At 42.2% G+C, this 25,659-nt stretch overlaps 1 pseudogene; it reads left to right on the forward strand.

Annotated features, from left to right (window-relative positions):
* The first annotated feature begins 683 nt into the window (after positions 1 to 683).
* Positions 684 to 18,129, forward strand: LOC117702791 (uncharacterized; annotated as a pseudogene).
* Positions 18,130 to 25,659: the final 7,530 nt, after the last annotated feature.

Consider the following 25,659-nt stretch of genomic DNA (forward strand, 5'->3'; position numbering starts at 1 on the left):
TGAACCAACCAGAAGCCATAGCTCCCAGACACTAAACCACAAACCTGTGTACACATGGAGAGAGCCATGGCTCCAGCTGCATATGTAGCAGAGGATGGCCTTGTGGAACACCAACAGAGGACCTTGGTCCTGTGAAAGCTCAATGCCCCAGTGGAGGGGAATCACAGGATGGTAAGTAGAAATGGGTGGGTGGGTGGGTGGAGGGGACACAACTTAAAAGCAAGGGATGGGAAAATGGTATAGAGGGTGTTCAGAGGGGAATCCAGGAAAAAGGATAGCATGTGAAATGTAAATAAATTATCAAATTTTAAAAAACAGAAGAGAAGACATCATTGATGTCTGTTACAGAAACTTGTGGCACAGACTCATGGAAACTTCTTAAAGAACTATTCTGTTCTGTGAGGTCCACTGTGAGATCACTTGAATGTCAGCTACCTCCATCTGTTCCCCATCTGTTCTCTGCTGTTCCTGGCCCAGCATTATAAGTTTAATATGGAGCAAGAGAACCCAGTTCAAAGTATCAAGGGTATGTCAAATACCAGGCTGGGTAGTCCAGGATACAGCCTGAATCCATGTAATTCTTGAATCCTTAGTTCATAGAGATATTTTCACATTGGTCCAAACCCTATGACAGGCTGAATATTAAATTCAGGATGCTTCATTTACAACATGAGAAGACAACGATGAACATGCAGAAAATGAAAAATCGGATGTGTGATGCCATGGAGAACTGCAAGAAGCTGATTGAAGAGAACTATTCCTACAGGTGAGTCACTGACACAGTTGAGACCACACCACTAGGCAGGGGATGTTCTGCCCTTCTAAGACTTTAAACAAATGTCAGGGCTCTGATTCTATACTGTCTGCCTTTAACAGGAGGATCTGTCTCTAGGCAAGGGTCTTGGATTTGTACCCTTTGAACTCAGTTGTCCTAGGTTTGAACAGTGTCTCAGACAATCCAGTCATTATTCTTCCCAACTCAGGATTCTGTAGATAGAAAAGATTTGCACCATGATGGGAATATTAATCAAACCTCAGCCTCTAGAGCTCAGACAGGAAATGGATAGTTCTGGGATCCATGAGACACATGGAAAGTTTGCATATATTTGAAACTCCTATCCACTCTCAGAGGGGATTGGTCCTCTAACTGCTGATGGTTTTATAATACCACAGACATATAAGCACCCACGTGGATGATGGTCTCTTTTTTGAAGTACATGAAAGCCTCTTGGTTGCAGGGTTTTCAGAAGTACTTTGAGCCTTGTGGAATGTGGCTGGTCTCAGTATTTGACAGGCTTCTATTTGGTGTCGACAAGTAAACTGTGTCCCCTAGTCTGCAGCTGTCTGGGGATCAGGGTCCTTGCAGGAAGCATGGTACTTGGAGGAGTTTTGGGCAAATTGAAGTTGGCAGGAAATTTGATTTTGGGTTGTTTGTTCAGCAGCAGGCACTGAATGAGTGTACTCAGCTGAAGCACAAAGTAAAGATGTAGTGGAATAAGAACAGAAAGCTACTGGGGGAGCAGATTGAACTTCAAGTGCACTGTGAGGAAACAATGTAGCTCTGTGAAGAGGCCAACAAGGAGACCTATGGTCTTCTGCCAAGCAGCATCAGGTAGAATGTGACATCAGGGTCCGATTGCCCTCATGTCTAACCATAAACACGGACAAACCCATGTATCTGTCCACAGACTTATCCTGCTACTCACCTATGTCTCATTTAATTCTTCACTTATTTAATCATTTACATTCTATGCAAGTAGCCTCTTTCATAAGGTGTGTTAAGCAAATGCTCCTGCTATGCATGAATCTGCAGTTCATGAGGGAGATAGACTGATCACACTTCAAGCACCTACATGCCACTAAGTTACAGGAATGCCATGCAGTATATTCTCTTTACAGTAGCATGGATCTTACAAGGAGGAAATAAAGGGCCATTGCTCACTTGCTTTATGGGAATCTCAGGCAGGAAGCAATTTTCAAGGTTGAGAGACAAGGGAAAATGCCAAATGAATAGTTCTAATTATTGTCTTTGGGCATCTTTGGATCCTTTTCCTTTTCCTTGTATCCCAAGATGGTCACTTCTACACTATGTAGGTCAAGGGACACAATGACAGAGCCTGAATAGCAGCTTGTCAGTCATGTTTTTTTGTGAGTGCTGCTGGAGAGTTCATTCCTGGCTCTTGAATTCTGAAGCTGGCTGCATGAATTGGAGTTTACTGCTGTGAGCTGAAACCATGACCAAGGTAATTCTTTCAAGGACATTTAATTGGGGGCTAGCTTAAAGGTTAGAGTCTTAGTATTTTATCATCAAGGCTGGGACATGGAAGCATCAAGGGAGGCATGATGTGGGAGTAGCTGACAGTTCTACATCTGCATCTGAAAGCTGCAATTTGAATATTGACTTTCAGGTAGCTAAGAGGAGGGTCTTAAAGCCCACAACCACAGTGACACACCTACTCCATCAGGGCCACACCTTGTAATAGTGCAACTCCCTAGGAATATCATACAAAAACCATCACACCGGGATATGGGAAAGGGTTTTCACAAGCTGAGGGTTACTGTGAGAGATTTGACGCTACAAGAGAAAAAAAATTACTCCAATCATACCAACCAAATCTGAACAAGAATTGTGCTTCCTAGTCCTTCCTAAGTCACCAGGAAGGATGACTGAGAGGGTGGTGGTCTCACTTGGCATATTTGCATTGGACAGCCTAAATTCAATTGCTCCCCCTGCATGATGAATTCCACATTGCTTTCTGAAGGATTGTTATAACCAGCATCACTGTGAAGAAATAAAGAAAATCTTTCTATAATTCAACGAAAACAAAGACGCAGCATACCCAAAATTTTGAGACACAAGAAAAGCAGTGTTAAGGGGAAAATTCACAGCACTGAGTGCTTTCATAATCAATCTGGTGTCATCTTCTCCCAGCAACTTAACAGCACACCTGAGGTCTCTAGGACAAAAAGAAGCAAAGGTATCTAAGAGGAGTGGATAGCAGGAAATACTCAAACTCAGTGCTGAAATCAACCAAATAGAAACAAATAGCTAGATACAAAGTGTCAACAAGAGCAAGAGCTGGTTCTTGGAGAAAATCAACAGGATAGATAACCCTTAGCCACACTAAGTAAAGGGCACTGAGACAGTACCCAAACTAACAAAATCTGAAATGAAAATGGAGATATAACAACAAAAACAAAAAATTAAAAATTCATCATGTTTTACTAGAAAAGCTTATACTCAACACATCTGGAAAATCTAGATGAAATGGATGGTTTTATAGACAGATACCACATACCCAATTAAATCAAGATAAGGTAAACTATCTAAACAGTCCAATAACCCCTATAGAAATAGAAGGAATCATAAACAACCTCCTAACAAAAACTTCCCAGCACATATGAGGACATTGGTTCTCTAATCTGGAATGAGTCTGCACAAATCATCTTTGAGGCTTTGAAGACAGGCGATTTTGGTTCCAACACTAGCACTTCCAGAAACCTCCAAACCTTTTCATCTACAGGCCCATGAAACAAAAGCTACTGCAAAGGGTGTGGAACCACACATTTTAGGCCATGGAATCACAGTGTACTACACCTGTCCAAGCTATTGGACCATGTACTACCAGGCTTGTCCACTTGTTTAAGAGCTGTGGTGGCTACCAGTATTCTAGTGAAAGAAGCAGAGAAGTTAACTCTGGGTTATCATCTTATACTTACATTCAGCCCATGCAGTTGAGGCTCTTCTCAAAGGAACACGGGAACCCCGGCTGTTTAATGCACATGTGAAAAAGTAGCAGGTAGCAATTATGATTGGCAGTTCATTAAGATAGACAGGCTGAACACACATTACATACCCACATGCCATTATGCTACAGGGGTTCCTTTTGTGTGCTTCTTTGACTGGAGCACAGAGATTTGAGTGATGTAGTCAGGGACTGCAGCTCATTTGCTTTGTAGGGGTTATGTGAGGTCACAGGTAGGAAGCATTTGTAATTCTTAGAGCCCAGTGAAATTGCAAAATGAGTGGTTCTCATTGTCTTTTGGGGGGAGGTGCGTTTTGTATATTTTCTCTCCCTTTTCCCCTGCATTGCAAAATGGTCTTTTAACCCAGCCTAGAACTTGGTTCACATTGACAGAGCCTGAGCAGCAGCTTGTGAGTCCTGTTTCATGTCAGTGTTGCTAGGGTTCTTTCCTGGAGCTTCTATCCAGGAGCTGACTGGATGAACAGGGATGTGTGAAGAAAGGCTTCTCTCTGGCTCAAGGTTAGTGGGAGAGATGTGAGGCTTCAAGAAAAAAATTTCTCCAACTCTCTCAACCTAGTCTGCAGAAGAAGTTGCTCACTAAGCATTTTTAGTCCCCAAGGGATGGATAGCAGACTCCTGGGTCTCACTTGAAACATCAGCTATTCTACATTCAATGGTTTCTCCAGTCTTGAGGTCTCCTTATTGTTTCCTGCTCACTTATGATTTCTGGTGTGTCTTTGGAAGGGGGATATGCATGTCTGTGCCAATATGTATATTGGTGGGTGTGCTGAGAGGCCAGTTAACTACATGTGGTTTTGCAGTCCTTCTGTGACACAGTTTCTTTAGCCCAGGTCTCTCACTGAATCTGAAACTTCCTGTTTTGGTTAAGCTGTCTGACCAGCATTTTTTAATCTTTTGTCACCTCCCAGCAGAGCTCCTGGTATTGTCTGGTCTCAAGGCACTGCTACAAGGGTAAGTAACTCATAGAGAGGAAGAACATGGTGGCTGTCTCCACACTTTTACATATTTTATTGTTTTGGGTTTTGTTGTTGTAAAAAACAGTTTATTAACATGGACGAAGGCAATGCTGTCTGTTCCAGGTGTCAGACACACAACTTGGCCCACTGTACTTTCTCATGAGCTTTCTTGTCATTAGGCTGAAATCCCTAGGAAGAGGGAGGAGGGTGTTGGTGACCCAGGATGGGTCTTATCCTACAAACCTAGGCTCCACATAACCCACATGTGAGTTTTCCAACCCAATAAACCTTTATTAAACAAACAGAACAGATGTTGCCAACACTTAAAAGTAAATAATTTCATATTTTTCCCAGCCCACCCTTCCCAAATCTTGCCATGTGACCTCTTATTCCTTTTCCTAGTCCTTCCCACATTCATTACAACTTCCTAACCCTGGGTTTAGAGGCCCACCCATGTGCGGAACAACCATGAAGCAGACATGGTACTCTTGGAACCAGAGTGAGTTATGGGGTGTAAAGGGGTGTTCAACAATAGCTAGCTGCACATGTGAGACCAACGTTGTCTCCAAGGATTTGGTGTCCTATTTAAACGACCCTTAGGAACCTGAACACCAGCCTCTCATTCTCAAAAGGGAGTATGAGGTTCTTAGAGGGAAGACGGCAAGAGTCCAGAAACCCCAGTGTCACATAGGATGGTTCCCTAGTCTTGTGGGAAAGCAATGGGTTTGGTTGACTGACCACTGAGGCCATCTCACCTGGGTTCTTATAACTGGCCATCTACTGGTCTTCCGAATCCAGTGGCCCCAGATACCAAGCTTCTTCCAGAATCTCCAGGTCAGGGTCCCTCCATGGCTCAGGGACTTTCACACAGCACTCTTCCTCTCACCTGCCTACCATATAGTGGCAGCAAGTGGAGCAGCTGCATCTCAAACACTCAGGTCATGGGGACAGGCGCCCAGGCTGGAAGTGACCCTCCTGGCTGCTTCTTCAAGGTCCTCTCCCTCTGCTCTACCTCCCAGGCCATCAATGCTACCCTATCACTCTAGGCAGAGGAGCTCCTGGTCCTGTGACCACCACCTCTTCCAGCACTATGGTATGGAGAGGTGTCTAAGGATGCCACTTTTGGAATTATGTAGGACCCAGGTCCTACTGCCTGCTCTATGGTACCTCACTCAGAGAGGCTCCAGTCCAGCCCTCTCACAGGACAGAAAGCAAGGCTTCCATTTTACTGTTTTGTAATTAGAGTCTTTCATAATAAAGACTAGAGATTGACATCATTAATCTGTAGAAATCCCTCGTTTTGCTCTCTGAAGTGATCCTCCAAAAATGCAAAGGACATTATTGGACTTGATTTACTCTTTTACAATAGAAAAGACTGTGAAGTGGTCTAGACTGTGTACAGCCCTAAAGACGAATGTTGCTTTTACATAGATGAAGACAGGGATGGTTAAAGAGAACATGAGGGACAAAGATGAGAGCTTGTACAAGAATTGGTTTTCAACCCCTCCATGACTGTTAACCGTACTTCTTTTCATTTTAAGACGATTACTTGGGATATTTTTACTTGTTCCTTTTGGTTTCTGGGCCTTACATAGGCTGACTAACTTTGTGAAACAAAAGGTAGATAATTTGATAGCAAAATCTATTCAGATACATTATCATAAGTTAGCTATGGAAGACCATGAGACACAGGACAAAGTTGTTACACTATCCAGGGTATTCACTACTCAACCTAAAAGAGGGGACTCCCACCTATAGACCAAGCAGAGAGGAGCCACCCAGAACTCCCTCTGACTGGCTGTCTAAATTCTTGCTTAGGCTCTGAGGCTAAGCACTGCAAGGGAATATAAATAAAAATTTAAAATATCTTTCTGTGTTTCCTGAGGGACAAGCCTGATTGCATAGGGGTTAATGTTAAAAGCATCTCATCTCCAGGAAAAAGACATCTGGATAGGTCTGGCCCTCATGCCTCACTGGACAATGACAAGAGGATCAGAGCCATTACAGGGTCCCCTTTAATTACTGGAGGTCAGGCTTCTATTCCTGTCTTTGCAAGATTAGAATTGCCATGGTCTTTCTATACTTGGAGAAGGGAGGAGATGTCAGGGGCAGCCTTGCTTATACACTGAAGGCCTAAAATCAGCCATAGGTCTAAGTCAGCCTGCTAACACAAAGTCCTGGTTTCTGTGGAAAAACAATGAGCAGATGGCTATAAGATCTTGTAAACAAGTAGTCTTGGTGGAAATTTATCAGCCTGGATAGTCATAGACCTTGTGGATAGGTAGCCTTGGTAGATAGTACCAACTTAGATAAGGACAAGTGAATCATCGACAATCATAGTGGCCTGTTCCCTGAACCTTTGCCCAGGTGATACCCTGTACTTCCCCTGAAAAACTACAGTCCTGCACCTTCCCCTTTCCCACATTCTACCTTTATGTGTTTATAACACCTGTGTGAAAAAGTAAAAATTAGGATTTGATCAGACTATAGGCAAATCATCCTTTGCATTTGGCTGTTTTTGTCGATTCTCTCTTTCAGGTTATCTCCCAGACACTGTTTACTGCCCTGCAGGACAAACCACAGAACAAAAAGTAGGAGTACACAGGCTCCCCACAAATAATACTAGAGTAGCTATAAGCATAGTGGTGTCCTTTCTTTTTTTATTAATATCCCTTTTAAAGTTCAGTGCTTTCCCTTGGGAAGATTTGCATGCCGCACACTCTTGCTGATTATAGTATCTCTTCAGTGAGCATGGATTTCCTGAGAGATGGTTTCTCTGGGGATTCACAGATGGAGATTTGCACAAGTGGAATCCAGGCAGATTCCTGCACTCCAGCTATAATAACAGCCTTCAATTAAATGGTGGCTAGGCTCCCTTGAAGGCGTCTGTATAGTGCCTGATTCAGACATTGCTACACAGTTATTTTTCAATACATTATATATGGATTATTGGAGACATGTGGCCTTTTATTTAGCACAGTGTGTAGTTCACAGTTCACTTTCAAGCCATTTATTAAATCTGAGAAAAAGTTCCAGTCCCAGGTGTTCTCTGGCCCTTCTTCTTTGGGAATATAGGGAATGACCTTAGCTCAAAGATCATAATGGATTGTCCTGCTGAATAAGCCTGGTGTTTGCTGGAAAACTGACATGGCAGGCTCTCACAAGGCCTTTGTCTCTTCCTCCCCTAGGTCCAAAATGTTCCACCAGAAGCTCAAATAGGGCACAGTACAGGTCAAGATCTCCCTCAGACACAACTCTTCACCAGGAGCACTGAGTGTGCAAAGCAATGAACCACCATTGTATCTCATCCCTATATCCATGGCAATCTTGGGCTGCATTTTCTTCCTTTCATTGGGTTCCTATATGTCACAAGGCCTTCATTTTGTCTAGCCTCTGGTCCAGCAAGAGTGCATGTATGGAAGGCTTCAGAAGTGCTGAGGGACATCAAGATCTGTTGGTCATCCAGGAGGAGCCCAAGAATGTAAATTTTTGCTTGTCCTCATGGTTCATCAACAATAATTTCAGGGAGATCAGTCAAGCAAATTTTAAAGACTGAGGTATTGTCTGTAACATGACTCATGCTTTGCCTTGGAAGAAATTGGCCAACAGCAAACCCCCACCCCAATGGGCACACCTACATTCATCTTGAAGAGATTGTTACCATTGCTGACTGCCTTTGTACTATATTTCCAAGGCAAGGAACAGGCTATAGGTTAGTGCAGCAAATTCTACAGCAAGGGAATGCTGCTTAGCTTAATTATTGTGTTTTGATAATGGTTAGAGTTTTGATTGCCTTGAGTACATGGTTTTCTTTCTTTTCCTTTGAAGTTTTGTTATTTATTATTTTTTGTTACTGCAATTTGCTGTTTTGCTAAGGCTGTATAATGTATACTTTGACTCCTCCACTTTAAGCTGGTATTGAATAAAATTAATATATTTTAATGGATAAAAAGGCAATCTCTAATTTTTATCTCATAATAATTGTCTGTATTCATGTGTGGTTCACAGTCTTGTAACAGTAGAAGTATCAGGTAGGAATGGACATCTTAAAATGTAAAGTGTCCTAGGCTTTGTTATTAGTTCCCAACCAGTCAGAGCTACAGAAGGAATTGTGCTTATGATGTGGATAGTGTGACATACTTTGTGGATCCCAAATTCAGGCTGAAAAACACATCCATGCTGTATCTTTGTGGTCATAAATTCAGCTATGTTAAAATGGACTACTCCTTGGATGCTCATGATGAACAAACAGAGGAGAAACACAAGAGTGTTTCTCTAATACATCCCAAGAAATAAAATTATTCACTAAGGGAGTATCAAAGAAGTTATTAACCACAGAGCTGTATGCCTCTTGTTTCCTTGAAAGGTAGCATCACTTATAACTGCACAGCAGAGATCATGAATTCCAAGACCTATTGGGAGATGTTGGGTTTTGTTTGTTTGTGTGTTTTGTTTTTGGTGGTGTTATTGTTGTGCTGATGATGATTTTTGTCCTCTTGTCCTGGAAAACGTATTTGATGCCTTTTTAAAATTTGGTTAGAGGGTTGTTTCTGTTTTTGCATTATTTCTCTTATGTGTATGGATGTTTTACCTGCTGTGTGTCTGTATACTACATGCATGCAATTCCCCTGAGGCCAGAGGAGGTCAGTGTATTCCACCTGGAACTGAAGTGACTAGGATTGTTAATCATTGTTCTTAGGTCCTCTGAGAAACAAAGTCTCAAATGGATAAGCCATCTATCCAGCCCCTGCTTGGACTTTTCTCCTTCCTGTGTGGTGTGTTAGTTGCACTGGATCACACCCAAGGCCAGGGTAATGGAACATTCAGCAGAGGACACAGGACTGTGGGGTGAATATTTCAGCTCAAACCTAGCAAGAGAAAGGGATGGTAGATGTTGTCTGTATCTTTGCTCTGCCTTCTACCTTTACTCTGGCAAGTGACTTTGCTGTGAGGACCCTCCTAGATTCCCTTAAATCTGAGGCTAAAACACAGACAGAAAGACAGACACACACACAGACACACAGAAACACACACACACACACACACACTGTTGTTCATTTTCTACTTTTTCTCTTGGGGTTGTACTATCTCCAGACTGGAAAACAGTGTCTTCATCAATTTCTTATCTCAACCTCTCCCACCTCCCCTACATTTTAACTTTCAGTCACATCCATCCCCTGCTAATTGCCCTGACCACCTGCCTGTAGGAGCAGACTTGATGGCCACTTTATTTTGATACCTCACATTGCTGCATTGTTCTTCTTTCACCAAAGCATGCACCCTTTCCTTTGGATCAGTTTTGCTCCAGGGACCTGTACCTTCTGCCCAGCAATTAGCCTATGGCTTTGTTTACTGAGAGGTCAAGTAACAATTGAGAACAGGACCTTAACATCAGAACTGCCCCCTACAGGTAGACGGTGTGCTGTTACCATAGTAGATCCCACAGTATATTAGAAAATGTTTCTTCAGATGAGAAACTGATTCTGCTGAATCTCCCCTGAATTGTGTGACTTCTGAGATTGTGGAGGAAGTAATCCTGTGCATCTCCAGACTGGTGTTGCCAAATCCAAGAGCAAAAAGAATCACCTCTTTATGAGTGATGGGAAGACATACACAGAGAACTTCAGTATAGACACAGAGCTTCTTCAGTTCCATGACTGAGGTGATCAGGTGGTTTGCAGTCTCAACAAGTACAGTCCTTTGTGCCAACTCTCCAAACCAGGGCTCCTTCCCTTATTCCTACATGGTTGAAGGAAAGAGCAGACCACCTACAAATTGTCCTCTGATTTTAATGTTGGGGTTGCAGTGCGTTACTCCCCACTCCAAACTTCAGTGTTTTGCTGTTAGGTTTCTTAACTGCACTCATTTCGTTAATAATTACCACTTTGTCTTAATCTTACATTTTCTCAAACACTTTTCTACATCTATTTGCTCTACATTTTACTTCTAATTCTCACTGTAAACCTCATTAAATGTGGTCAATACAGATCATTTCATGCAGTCTTGGAATTTCTTCTGTCATGTTAATTCATCTTTTATTTTTGAATTTAGCTTCACTCAAAATTTCAAACTGAAAGAAGAATGCAGCTAGTTTTTTCTTTCTTTTCTAGTTTTTGTTTATTAAAAGTGTTTTTTTATAAACACATTCTGATTGTTTTCCTCTAAATCAACTCTTCTAAGACCCTCTCTTCGTCTCCTTCTATCTGAATTCACACTCTTTAAAATCTCTCTTAGTAAACAAATAGCCTTTTAGATAATATTGATAAATCAGGCTGCCTCCATCTTAGGCTTGAAAACAATTTTATAGTAAAGAAAAATTATGTTCATTGCTGTTTATGATTAAATAAGTTTCTCAAGGTTTGGCCTACACCTTATCAATAACCTTAGCTCAAATGGCTGTCTACTACCTGTTCCAGAATGACAAAAATACCTTTGTTTCTTCTAAAAATAATTATGAACACATGTTGTTGTGACCACCTGTTGTGACCACTTTGCTCTGAGGCTCACCTTCAAACCATGTTTCTGTATCAGGTGGTTGTTATGATGCACTTGTTAGGTTTATGTTCTGCTTCTGCAGCAACACTCATTTGCCTGGAACTCACTAAACATAGGCAGAAACATAGTAGGAGAAACTGAAGCAGATGCTATGGAGAGGCATTGCTTACTGGCTTACTCTTCATGAAGCCTACTTTCTTTTACAACTCAGAACAATGCCTGGGTTGGCAACACACACAGTGGGCTGGAATCATCCACATTAATAATTGTTCAGGAAACAGTCTAATAAAGTTGCCTGTTGGCCAATTTTATGGAGGCATTTTCTCAATTGAGGGTCTCTCTTCCCAAACTGATTCTAGCTTATATCAAGTTGACCATAAACTAATCAGCATATTTAACAATAATTTATATGCTGAGAAAGAATTAAGGAAACAATTTCATTCACAGCAGCATAAGAAAGAGAATATTTGGAGTAAACCTAACCAAGGACATAAAAGCCATCTGAAATGAATACTAAAGCACTGAAGAAATTGAAGAAGACACTAGAACATAGAAAGATATCCCATGACCAGAGATTGGTAGGATTAATACTATAAACATGGTCATTCTACAAAATGTAATCTATAAACAAAATGCAATATCAATGAATTGCCAATTTTTATTCTTCACAGAATTAGAAAACAATTTTAAAGTTCATGTGGAAGCACAAAAGACATGGCTGGTCAAAGCAGTTGGGAAGAATAAGAACACCATTGAAAGTAACTCAGTACCTGAGTTCAACTTATCCAAGTCTGACTCAGACAAATAGTTATCATCCTTTGGTCTTCTTTTGGATTTTAATTTTGGGTATATGCATTTTATCTTTTTTCTTTGAACTGCTAAGTCATTTCTCTCTTTGGGTTGAGGGACTCTATTTGGTTTGGCTTCCTTCCTACTACAGAAATGTACAGTTAGAATATATTTACTATGTGTGAATTATCCATGCAAACAGTTGTGGTACCATGAAGAGACTCCAGTTTTTCACTTTGGAGCATTTCAACACTGTGTGTTTTCACATGAGGGATGCTCAACCTATAGTCTCCTCCTGAATGTTCCAAGATAGGGAACTCTGGAATTCCCAGAGCACCTTAGTAAGAAAAAACACAATACTGCTGTCAGGGAAAGGCTGACCTTTAAAACTTGGAAACATTCTAAGTATTATAATCTACTCCTGAAAATAATTTGCCACTTAATAAGTCAACACAGGTGTCCAAAATCCCAAAGTATTTGAAATATTTTCCAGCAACCTACCCGTTGTGTATTTAACTAGTTTTTCTTTCATTGGAGAAGGCACAGATTGGAGGTATAACCTTCTAGAAGTGAATTAAAACTCAATAAAAATGATGGAGACTATTATGTCCTGTTTGTCATGCATAAGATGTGCAAAGCCAAGACTGGATCAGGCTCCATGAAGCTCTTAAGGAATAATTTTCTTTGTTTGGGGCAATTTTTAACAAGCTCCTCTCCACAGGGTTGACTGAGAAAGTGGGCTTGTCAGTGACTGAACACAACTCAATACCCCATTGGAAATAGATGAGCAGCCACTTTTACCAACAGGGCTTCTCCAAAGAATACTCTGGCAGTGGAGCCTTTTGGCCCTTGAAGCAACTATTGGCATTCAGCTTCATAATTGTATCTCTTCTCTTTCTACCTTTAAGAATGTTTCAACATACAAGCTAGTTCACTTTTGTTTCAGATTCCATCATTAACTCTGGAAGCCTAGGAAATATTATCTTCCTGAAGTTCTCTATCAACTGCCTCGAGCCTTGAGGATACCATCATTACCCAATACTGAAAAATGCATTCCTAATTCCATTTACCTTTAAGGGTAGCAGGCTTTTATATAACTGAGAATTTGGAGTAAAGTCTTCCTAAAGAAAAGAGGAACAGCTAATCCTTTATGTTTCATATAAATAACAGGCCATTAATTGAACAAATAATTGACTGGTTGAAGTCTATCTAAATGTGTAGCTTATTCACTATTTGAATCTTATTTGTGTTTTTCTGAATATTAATTCATCCCATTTAGAAATATAAAATCAAAGAGCAAGACTATACAATGAAATTCATACTTTCCTTTATTGAAATCACCCTGTTATTCCTGCTGTTTTCTTAAAACCACAACCACATAATGAAATTCATTTCTATACTAGGATTGACTATTATTCCAAATTTTTTTATTTTACCTAATAAATTCACTACTGTTTCTCTGCATAATTGCCACCTTTGATCATTGTCATAGTGATACTACATGGCTGAAGGCAGTAGCTCAGGACAACACAATCAATTTGGAAAGGACTTACATGATTTTTCCACTCTCATACCTGAGCAGTTAAGTCATATTGTACCATAGATTCAGCATACCCAGCTCAAGAAGGCAGAAGCCACAGTTGACAGTGGCAAACACAGTCCTTCCTGAACTTATGGAATCATTTAAATTGAGGTTTCACTGGATCAGAGGCCTTTTCTTCTCCTGTCCATCCTACGGAGTCCTGGGTATCTTATAAATACAAGATCATTGTTCAAGCGCCAACACGCCCAGGCCTGGAACTGGGAACTCAGAAAGGTAGATATTGGAGAAGTGATGGTTAATGGAACTACAGAGCAGCAATCCAATGTCCCTGTTGACCTTTGCTCAAGATGCCTACTTTGTCTGCTTGTTTTGGAGAAAGGGAGAAAGGGGGATTTTATCTTTTGAAGAAGAGACATAAACTTTATAATTTGATATTCCCCTGGATGTGAACTCCTTCTTATATTGCAAAAATGGGATTGTGGAAACACATGTCTGAATATATTGAAACAATGTCTCCTCTCAAGGCATGAGCAAAATAAGAAAATATAACCCCAATTGAATAAAATTAAAGGTACAGGAGAATGATGGTTGCCTCTGGGAACCAGGACACCCTGGGGAACTGGACTGTAGTACATGAAGAGAGCACAGGAGGAGATTTATCATGGAGAAGAATCTCCTCAAGCAAGGACCCTAGACCTTTAGGTACTAACAAAGATGAGCTGCCCATGCCAAGGCCCTAACAAACTCTCCCATCCAAAGTGCTTGTCTTGTAATGAAGCAGAGAGAAATCTCTAGATTTGAAGGAAAAGTTGCCAGGGTGTATCCCCTGAGTCAAAAGAGAGACTCCAGGAAAGGGCACCTCAGAAACTGGTCAATGTGGGGCAAGCTGGTCTGCAGGTAGGTCATGGCTGTTTTCAGTGACATCATCAGCAGTCACTTCCCTGGACAATCTCTTGTATCCAGAAGAACCCTAGAAGCTTCTGTGATGTCACCAGTGTTGTGGTGACACCAACTGCCTGTGGGGTATTCCTTCAGAGCCTCTGGGTTCACAAGCAGTCACGTTTTCCATGCTGCTCAGGCTATTTCAGAGGGACAATACAGTACAACCAGAGACCAGACCTAGGCAGAAGGCTGTTTGTAAGGCAGGGAGAAGGAGATGGCCCTGGGGAAGACACAGTGAGTCCTGGGCAGTGCATGGGGGAGCTTCCTGGAGGAGGGGGCCTTGAGCAGGTCCTTACAGGAGAAGGGCTTAGCATCTGGAGCCTTGACATTCCTCAATGGCAGACCCAGAGTCCAGAATTTCTGATGATTAGTTTGGCAGAGATCCAGGAATTGACAAACCTGCAGTTGCTTTGCTGACAGATCTGAAATTCCTGCTGAGTGGCAAAGGATGCCAGGAGGAAGTTTTGTGAGAATAACAAAGCCTTGCTCTCAGGGTAGAGTGCTGAAGCATTTCATCCTCAATAGATTCCTGTAGGTTACATGAATATGTGATGCCAAGAACAGAGAGGGATAATCCCCTTGTCAAATATCAATGTCTCAGAGACTCTGGTCTTGAACACAAGTGATGTGGGCTGAATCACAGTCTGGGGTAAGTGACTTGTGTATGATCTCTCATCATGCATCTAAGAAGCATAGATAGGTGTTGGCTTGTGGGACACACTTGGTGCTGGTGTTTATGGTCAATATGTTTGGGCTAAGCAGTACAGACTACATTGTCAGGTCGAAGCTGACAATGTCCTCAATTTCTTCTTGACTGGGAAAGCTTAAGCACTTCAGGGTTAGTGGGACTGCAGTAGGAACTGAGCCATATGTTTAGTGATGGTGGTTGGGAGCAGGGACATAGGTGAGGAGTCCAGGTTGAAGATAGCTTTCCTGCTCTTTCAGGGATTCACTGTGTCTCTAGAATTCCCTCTTCAGGCTTCTGTGTGGGACTCAGCATGGTTTCTCCTTTCCCTGTCCTATTTTCCCTACAAGTTTACTTTTGTTTCTCTACCTGAAGGGTCTGTTGGGAAAGAGTCCTTCCAAGCCTTCACCATCAGTTAGCAGGAGCAGAGAGTGAAGAGGTTGGAGAAGCTCAAAAATGACTTTGAGAAGATGAAGAATGAGAGAGACGAACTCCGGGGTATCCTGGCACATTATACTGACAAGTATTTGAAAAACAGGTAGTCATTATGCCCAGTTCTCAGCTGACTATCTTGGGCCCTCTCTGTTGACCCTAGATTTCCACATATCATAGGAGGCTACAACTTCAGGCTGTCCTCATGTCCAAATTCATTTTGCTGATTGGATATTCGACACAGAACTTGAAGTTCAGATAAGAGTGAGATGGGGTCATAGGCCATTTTAGTTCCTCCAATGTAAATCAGAGCCCTTGGCAGGAATCACAGTCTTCAATTAAAGGTAGTACTGGGTGAGCTCTCATCAGTCATTTTGAGAAGCCTGGACTGCTGTTGCTTTGTGGGAGACACCAGCTACTGTGTGTTTATGGTCAATCATTTTTGTAATTTCCTGGAGGTGCTTGGGGTCATTAAGTCCTGTCAAGAGCCTAAAGGACCTGGTTCTACATACTGCCCCTCAGTGACTGGATTTGCTGCAAGTCATCTGTTCAAAATACACTGAGATACTGCCACATCACTGTATTTATTTGGGATTCTGAGTGTGTGTGTGTGTGTGTGTGTGTGTGTGTGTGTGTGTATGTGTGTGTGTGTGTGTGTGAGAGAGAGAGAGAGAGAGAGAAAGAGAGAGTTTGTGTGTATTCAATTTAAGATCCAAGGAGTCTGTGTAGTGTGATGGGGCCTGAGGATTTACCTGACTCACTTTTCAGGTAATGATAGTGAGGAGGCCTTGGAGCTTCACTTGTAGCAGCAGAGCATGTGACCTCTGTGCTCACCTCTGATGGACATTGGAAACTCCTGATATATGTAATAAACCCTTTTCCCTGTAAATTCTGAATATGTTCTCTGGTAATTAATGTAGCAATAGACACAAGGATTTAAAAATTCTTGTCAATAAACAGAAAAAGAGTTATTATGGCTTTAAGTTGGACCCAGGCCTGTGGCACAGGCTCTTGGAAAGTTCTAGGAGACCTAATCTATTTCTTCAAGCCCCATCAGGGAGGTAAAGCAGGTCAGCTTTCTTCTTTTATTTCCCTAGCTCTACTGGGCCCAAACCAAGTGTGACAAGTTTAATAAGCACCAAGAGGACCCAGTACAAAGGCGCCAGGATGTGGCATATGTGAGCTGGGGTTGTCCACGATTCAACTTGAATTGATATAATCCTTGAATCCCCAGTTCAGGTCTTATTTGCTCCATGGACCATGCCCTCCCACAGGTTCAACTTTGAGACCATGATGCTGGAGATGCAACACCACGAGGTGATGACCTATCTCAAGAAAATTCCTCAGGAGATCAGTGAGGCCTTGTAAAAAGTGCCAATAGCCGACTAAAGAAAATCAACTTTACTGGTGAGTGACTAACTGGTGTGTGACTAACACTGTAGTTTCCCCCAGCTGTAGACACAGAATGTGTATGGACATCATTGTCTTTGAAACAAATCCCAAATAAATATACTGGTTCCATACTGTTTGCCTCTCAATAGGAAGCTTGCCTCCCTCAAAGAAAGACTCTAGGATTGTTACCTCTTGGACTCATTTTGATCAAGTGTGATGAGTCTGTGAGCCCCTCCAATCATTGTCCTTCCCATCTGAGTATCCTCTAGATAGAAAAGGTGTGCACCTTGCTGGAGACATCAATCTACCTTGAGTCTTTGGGGCACTGAAAATAGATTTATAGACCTGGTTTGCATGAGACACATAGGAAGATGTGTACCTGTTGGGTCTGTTCTCTCCTAGAGAAGGTTTACACTGTCTCTACCTACAGGTGGTTTTCTAATACCAATGACATATATGCAGTTGTGTGGCCCATGTCCTCTTCTGGGAGATACATGAGTCCCTGTTGGTGTCAGGATTTTCAGAAGTACCTAGAGTCTTCTGGAATGTTGCTGTCTTCTGAATTTGACGTTCCTATATGTGAGGTCCCATGGCTACTCTGGTCTGTAGTCCGGGGCTCTCTGGGGATCAGGGCCCATCATGAGAAAAGATGGTACTTGGAGAAGCGGGAGGAAGATGGATGCTGCCTAGGAATCACCATTTCTTCTCTGTGCTTCAGCATCAGGAACTGTCACCTCCTTACAGAATCTCTTCTTATGAAGACTCAAGTAAAAATCCTATGGAACAAGAACAGGCAGGTGCTTAGGGAGCAGATTACACTGGATGTGTTCTAAGGAAACAAAGAGGCTGTGTGTGGAGGCCAGCATGAACATATATGACAAATACACCAAGCAGCAGCAGGTAGGATGCACTAAGGATGACCGGGGGCAGGTTGCCCTCATGTTTCACCATAAACACAGTCAAGCTCAGAAAACCATCCTCCACCTCGTCCAGGCACTCTCCTATGTCTTATCCAGTTGTTCATTTCAGGGATCATTTACAAGACTTTCTGTGGAGTTACGCTCTTTCAAGAAGCTGGAAGATTGGCAAGCAAACCCTCTGACTCAACTACAAGCTACAGTTCGTTAAGATAGATAGGGTGAACACACATTACCTACCAACTTGCAATTATTCTAGATGGGCTCTATGTGGCTGCCTCCTTTGTAGTGGCACAGAACACTGAGTGATGAAGTCAGCGCCTGTAGCTTGTTAGCTTTGTACCCATGGCTCCAGCTGCATATGTAGGGGAGGATGGCCTTGTGAGACATAGGTGGGAGACGAGGTCTTTGTTTCTAAAAGGCTGCATGCCCAGTGTGAGAGAATTCAAGGGCAGCTAGATGTATTAGGGGGCTCAGTGGAGGGTATCCTAATTGAAGTAGGAGGAGGAGCAATGGGATAGAGGGTTTCTGGTTGGCAGCAATGAAGAAAAGGGATAACATTTAAAATGTAATAAAGTATCTACAAAAAATTATTTTTTAAAAAAGAGGTGGGTTGGGGTCTTGTATCTTTTCTCTCTCCCTCATTGCATTGCAAGATGGTCTCTTAACCTAACCTAGATCTTGGGTCACACTAACAGGGCCTGAAAAGCAGCTGGTCAGTCCTGGTTTCTGGCACTGTTGCTAGAGTTCTTTCCTGGAGCTTGTATTCTGGAGTTGACTGGATGAACAGGGATGTCTGAAAGGCTTCTCTCAGGCTGAGGATTTGGATGAGAGATGTGAGGCTTCAAGAGAAAAACTTCTCCAACTGTCTCATACTAGTCGGCATAAGTTACTAAATTTTTTTTAGTCCACAAGAGATAGATTACAGAGTCCTGGGTCTCACATGAAATATCAGCTTTTAACAGTCTACATTCAATGGTTCCTCCAGAATTGTGGTCTCCTTCTTGTTTCCTGCTCACTTATGGTGTGTGTGGGGGGAGAAGGTCATATGCATGTCTATGTCAATATATATATATTGATGGGTGTGTTGAGAGGCCAGTTAATTACATGTGTTTTTGATCAGTCTTTCTGCAACATAGCCCAGGACTGTCACTGAATCTAAAACTTACTATTTTGGTTAAGCAGTCTGACCAGCATCTTTAAGTTTTCTATCACCTCCAAGGAAGAGCTCCTGGAATTGTTTGTATCAAGTATTTGCTACAAGGTTTAATTACCACAGAGAGGAAGAACATTTTTACATATTTCATTGTTTTGGGTTTTCTTGTTGCTGTTGTAAGAAAACAATTTATTAACATGAAGAAGCCAGTGCTGTCTGCTCCAGGTGTCAGATACACAACTTGGCCCCCTGTGCCTTCTCATGAACTTTCTTGTCATTTTGTTTGAAATCATCAGGGAAAGGAGGAGGGTGTTTGTGGGTCAGGATGGGTCTTACCCAAGACACCTGGACTCCACATAACCCACAGTTCAGTTATTCAACCCTATAATATTTTATCAAACAGAACCCATGTTGCCAACACTTAAAAGTCAATAATTTCATGTTTAGCCCAGACCAGCCTTCCCAAATCTTACCATGTGACCTTAGTTTCCCCTTCCCAGTCCTTCCTTCATTCATTACAACTTCCTAACCCTGGGTTTGGAGGCCCACACATGTGAGGAACAACCACAAAGCAGACATGTAGCTCTTGTAACCACAGCAGGATATGGGGCACAAAGGGGTGCTCAGCAACAGCTGGCTGCACACATGAGACAAAAGGTGGCCCCAAGGTGGTCCTATTCAAAGGAAACTTATGGACCTGAACTCCAGCCTCTTGTTCTAAGATGAGAGTGTGGGGCTCACCACAGTGTCAGTGTCAGTTCACTTTGCATCAAGGAAACATGAAACAGAGCAGCAGCTCATCATGCTGCTACACTTAGCTCAATAGAACAAAAGGAGACAAACAGTGGTGTAAAGTCAGATTGTGAACTATTCATAGTGGGAAAATTCTTTATCAATATTGCAAGTGGTCATAGAGGGTAATCTATTTACCCATATTGAAATCATTTGTAGGAAAACCAAAGACTGTGGTACATGGAGGTGAGTAGGAGGCTGCTGTGTCAAATCCATGGGCCCATGAGTCAACAAGGCTGGCTAAGAGTCTGTGTGCCCTCTCTGCTCTTGGTGGATAGTGACTGCCTGATGGAAGGTCAGGTGGCTCATTGCATTTTCTCAGCATCCTAGTTTGTTTTCCTCATCACCTCCTACCATTTTCTTTCCAACTTTGCCTAAGCTTGACTCAGTTATCTTTGGTTCTGTAGTTTGTCCTGCATATTACTCTTTGAAAAACTGAGTTGCTTGGTGTTGCATCTGCATCTAGCAGAAGGCCCATAAGTATGGTGAGGTGCTAGAACAGGGCTACCTCAGACAGCCCCTTGGGCTCTTGGTAGTCTAAAGCACTCACTCTGTGTTCTGCCTGTAACACTCTGTAAAGGCTGTCATTCAAAAGTGATTTGGTTTGAGTTAAAATCATCCTCAAGGAGGGCTGGAAGAAAAGAAGAATTTCAGACATTGCTGATGCTATAAAATGGGGCAGCCCTGTCAGAAGCCATATACATCTTTCAGAAAGATATACTGTAGTCCCCATTGACCCAGCGATTCCAGAACAAAAAGTAGGTGTCCACAGAGAAGTTAGGGCAAATCATGTTTGTAGTGGTACTCCACAGAGCTATCTTGAAGTAGGAACTATCCAGATGTCCATTAGTCAAGTACAGTGTAGTCCAGCCCTTCCATGGTCTAGGGTGATAATACATGCCGCCATTTGGTCTTGATCTAGTCAGACTTATTTTCTACAAAATATCCTTGACAGAATCCCCTTACATGGAGAAAAGTCTCACTTTGTATCCTGGTTATAGAGATTTACTACTTGCTTGGGCTCATAGCTTTGGTTACAAAGCCACACAGACTGTGGAAAATGGAGGGCCTATTGGAAGATGCTGCTAACTTTGGAGTCCCTGAGAAGCAGTGAGCAAGAGCCAGGATCCTGCTTGTCCACTCCAATCCCATGATCCTATTTGCCTTTGCTGTGAACCAAGCCAACTGTGCACAGCCTTGGGAACTTGCTAAGCAGGCTTGGATACCAAGCCCTAGCCCCATATTTCCATCCTTTGTTTATTAGGAGAAAGCATTTATTTTATTGACCTGTCTATACGCTATGCCTACTATTTTCTTATCCCATTCATGGATTTTTTCTTTCTTTTTTGAAAAATTTATGCAGTTATGTATGTGAGTACACTAGCTCTCTCTTCAGATACACCAGAGTAGGGCATCTGATTTTACTAAAGATGATTTATAAGCTACCATGAGGTTCTTGGGATTTGAACTCAGGACTTCCAGAAGACAAGTCAGTGCACCTAGAGGCTGAGCCATCTCTCCAGGCTTTTGTTCAACTCAAGGGTTTATTTCTTATGCCTTTATACTATCCTGGATGACCTCTTATGCTATCATGAATTGGGAAATCAAAATGTTTCTGCAATGAACTACACTTGTATGTGTGAACATGTACTTGTGTGTGTTCAGTAATGTGTGTGTCTGTCTCTTCCTCTCTGTGTGATTGTGGTGTGTGTGTGTGTGTGTGTGTGTGTGTGTGTGTGTGTGTGTGTCCGTGGCCTGGCTGAAACAATGGAGCATCATTTTGCTGTCTCTGAGATGAGGAACTAGGACAGGATAGCAGGAGCCAAGGAGATTTCCTTTACCTGTCTAACTGCATTTTTGGGTCTCAGTCCTTCCACATGACTCTCTCCTCAGACATCTAAGAACAGCTCAGAATATTGTTCTGATCCAGCTTTAAAGAACTCCTGTCTATGAAACATTTGTGATCCACAGAATTTGTGTCAATTGTGTACACTTTCTTCACTTTTGAACTCTCTGGTATGACCTGAGGCGATTGTCCCTTAAGTCATCCCACAGATAATACTACAGTATCTATACACAGAGCATGGGTATCCTTCTTCCTTCATGAATATTCATTTTAGAGTTCAAGGCTTATCCTTGGGAAGATTTATATGTAGCACACTTGCTGATTATAGTATCTCTTCAGTGAGCAAGAATTTCCTGTGAGATGGTTTCTCTGGGGATTCACAGATGGTGGGGCTCAAAAGTAGAACCATGCAGGTTCCTGCACTCCAGATATAATAAGAGCCTTCACTTCAATAATAATTAGGGCCCCTAGATATTCCCTAGTATATTCCTCCTCCTCCTCTTTTTCATCCTCCTCCTCTTCTTCTTTCTCTTATTCTTTCTCCTCCTCCTCTTCCTTTTCTTTCTTCTCCTCCTCCTCCTATTCCTCCTCTTCTTCCTATTCCTTTTCCTCCTCTTCTTCCTCCTCCCCCTTCTTCCTCCTCCTCCTCCTCCTCTTCTTCTTCCTCCCATTCTTCTTCCTCCTCTTCAACTTCCTCCTACTTCTCCTCTTCTTCCTCTGCCTTTTTTCTATCTCTGTCTTTATATGTATCTATTCCTGTCTCTCTTCTCTCTTCTCCTTGTGGTCCCTGCCTCTGACACCCTCCCACTCCCACAACCCAGTAACTCAAACTCCACCTCCCTCTATTCCCTGAAGTTATTCGCAGTGTGTTAAAATGCACTACTCCATGGATGCTCATGATGAACAAACAGAGGAGAAACACAAGAGTGTTTCTCTAATACATCCAAGAAATAAAATTCACTAAGGGAATATCAAAGAAATTAGTAACCTCAGAGCTGTATGACTTTTATTTCCTTGAATGTTAGCATCACTTATAACTGCAAAGCAGAGATCATAAATTCCAAGATCATTTGGCAGATGTTAGGATTTTTGTTTGTTTGTTTGTTTGGTTTGTTTTGGTGGTGGTGTTGTTCTACTGATGATGAATTTTGTTCTCTTGGCCTGGACAATGTATATGATGATAATCTTTAATTTGGTTAGGGCGTTGTTTCTGTTTTTGCATTATTTCATTTATGTGTATGGGTGTTTTTCATGCTGTCTGTCTGCACACTACATGCATGCAATTCTCCCGAGGCCAGAAGAGGTCAATGGATTACACCTGGAGCAGAAGTGATGGAGGATTTTTTTTTTTATTTTTATCTTATGTGCATTGGTGTTTTGCCTGCATGTATGTCTGTGAAAGTGGCAGATCATGTAGTTATAGATGGTTGTAAGTTGACATGTGGATGCTGGGAATTGAACCTGGGTCCTCTGGAAGAACAGTCAGTGCTCTTACCTGCTGAGCTATCTCTCCAGCACCTGAGATGGAGGATTCTTAATGGCACTTTTTAGATCTTCTAAGAAACAAAGTCTCAAATGGATAAGCCATCTATCGAGCACTTGCCTGGACTTTTGTCTTTCCTTGTGTGGTGTATCAGCTGCACTGGATTACACCCAACCAAAGACAGAAGATTCTTGAGACCTCTAGGGTCACATACTTGGGGTAGGCATGCTCAGTGTTTAAACTCTGAGGCCTGCATGTAGGGCATTAGAGTGGGTTCCTGATCATGCCTCAGGATCTCTTTTTGTCAGGGTTGGAGCAGATCTCTCCTGTCTCATCCTGCATGACAATGCAGATTAGGCTTTATTAGATGAATTGCAGAATTGAAAACTCTCCTAAAGGTGGAGGTGGTAAATAAATCATATTGAAGTACAATCAAAACAGTGTTTAGATTAAGCTTCAGACAAGCCCAGGAGGATGGAACCTGCAGCAGAGGATACAAGTCTGTGATGATAAATATTTCTGTTCAAGGCTAGCAGGGAGAGGGATGGTAGATGTTGCTTGTATCTTTGCTCTACCTACTGCCTTTACTCTGGGTAGTGACTGTGCTATCAGGCCCCTCCTAGCTTCCCTTAAATCTGAGGCTAACACAAACACAAACACAAACACATACCCACACAATTTTACAAAAATACTTTATCTCAAAAAGATTATGGCATCACATACCCACCATGACCTTCTATTCTTGAGAGTATATTGATCTGTAAGTACAACCAGAAGTTAGAAATGTATAAGGCATTCAGTGATTAGTGACAGGCTTTGGTCCTGGCTGAACCCCAAGGCTGTACAAAGCATTCCTGATCTGCTTGCCATGCTATTTTCTTTCCCAGCAGCCACATCTGTTGCTCAGTTTCATCATGATTTTCTCCAATGCTGCACAGCAATTGTCCTGTCATCTCCTTAATGTCGGAAGTCCTACTGAGATTTGTTGAAGGTTTCCTCTTATTTTGTATCAATAATCAAAGGAAGGTAGTCTAGAATAAAGCCTGCAATGGGGTCATCTCCAGTTAGATCTCTTTTATGCCAGCTAGCAAAAGATAAAGTGTCTTGCCCTTGATCTCCACTTATTGCCAACCGTTTTTATGCATGCTGACCTCTGCAGGTGTCTTTATACTAAAGGCTCACCCCTATATTCTACATTCATTGACTCAAAACTCCAAGAATGTGACTGAGGCATAGGTGTCTTCAACAAAACTCTAATGGTCATTCTAATGCTCAGGCATTGCTGTAAGCCACAATATTACCTTCTCACTCATTAGAGCAGTATTCTGTAATACCAAGAAATACAGTTTTGGTGCAAACTAATAAGAGGTCATCAGGACTTTGAGACAGTTGGTCTAGGGAGGAAAAGGCAGAATTAGAAATTTTGCATCTGGCCCTCTTCAGGGGTTTTCATCTTTTCAAAAAATTTAAAAGCCCTTATACAAAGAGCAAAGACACAAGTCTGGTGTATTTTAGAGGAAAAAAACATATCCTCTGTCAGTGGAAGCTGACATCACTGGTAGTATGGTCAGCAAGCACCTCGCCATCAGATCCCATGGTCAAGGAGGTGAGTCCCGGGTCTTCTTTGCAGGCAATTTGCTCCTCTAATCCGCAGGCCTTCGGAATCTCTTCCGGACCAAGGAGGGGTGATGCAGGTCTCAGGAGTAGGCAATCGGGCAGTGGTACTCCAGGCAGCCCAGGTCTGATCGCCACTTCAACCCCTCCCGGCTCTAGGAAAGCCCCTTAGGGAGCAGGTCTCTTGGTCCTGGTGCTAGAGCATAGGGTGCTGGTCAACTTTGCAGTCAAACTGGGTTCCACCACTAAAGTTTGCCAACTTGGCAGTTTCCAAAAGTTTGCCTAGATGGAAGAATTACTGGTACCTCATTGTGCCACTTGGGCTGGTTTCCTAAATTGTGGATTTTCTTTCATTTTAAGTCCTTGGAACACCGGTCCTACTCTTTCGGGATCTGGGTAGGATTCAGGATTTCTCCAAAATAGTCAATACTTTTTAAAAAGGCACTCTGGTGAAAGCAACTAACAGGCATTTGTAGTGGTGGAATTTAAGCCCACTTCAAATTTGGTTATGCTGTTCCCTTGGGGTGGGGCATGCATTCACATCTCGATATTAAATCAAGGCAATGTATTTAATATTAACATTAAGCACATGGGGAATTAACGCTTTAAGAAACAGCACTTCTGTGAACAGCTTCCCATCTTCTAAAACTTAATTGTGACAAAGCAAAAATACATTTGAAACACTCATGAGACATGTGCTGCAAACCACTATGTATTCCAGTCATTGGGTTTCTTGGAATCAAAAACTCCTGGCCATACACATGTGTCTGTGGGGCTGTGTCAACATTTAGTAGCAACAGCAAGCCAGCCATCCTATGCCAGCAAAACAGAATTCACTGTTTAACTTGGA

The sequence above is a fragment of the Arvicanthis niloticus genome, chromosome 2, assembly GCF_011762505.2.
Source record: "Arvicanthis niloticus isolate mArvNil1 chromosome 2, mArvNil1.pat.X, whole genome shotgun sequence".
NCBI lineage: Eukaryota > Metazoa > Chordata > Mammalia > Rodentia > Muridae > Arvicanthis > Arvicanthis niloticus.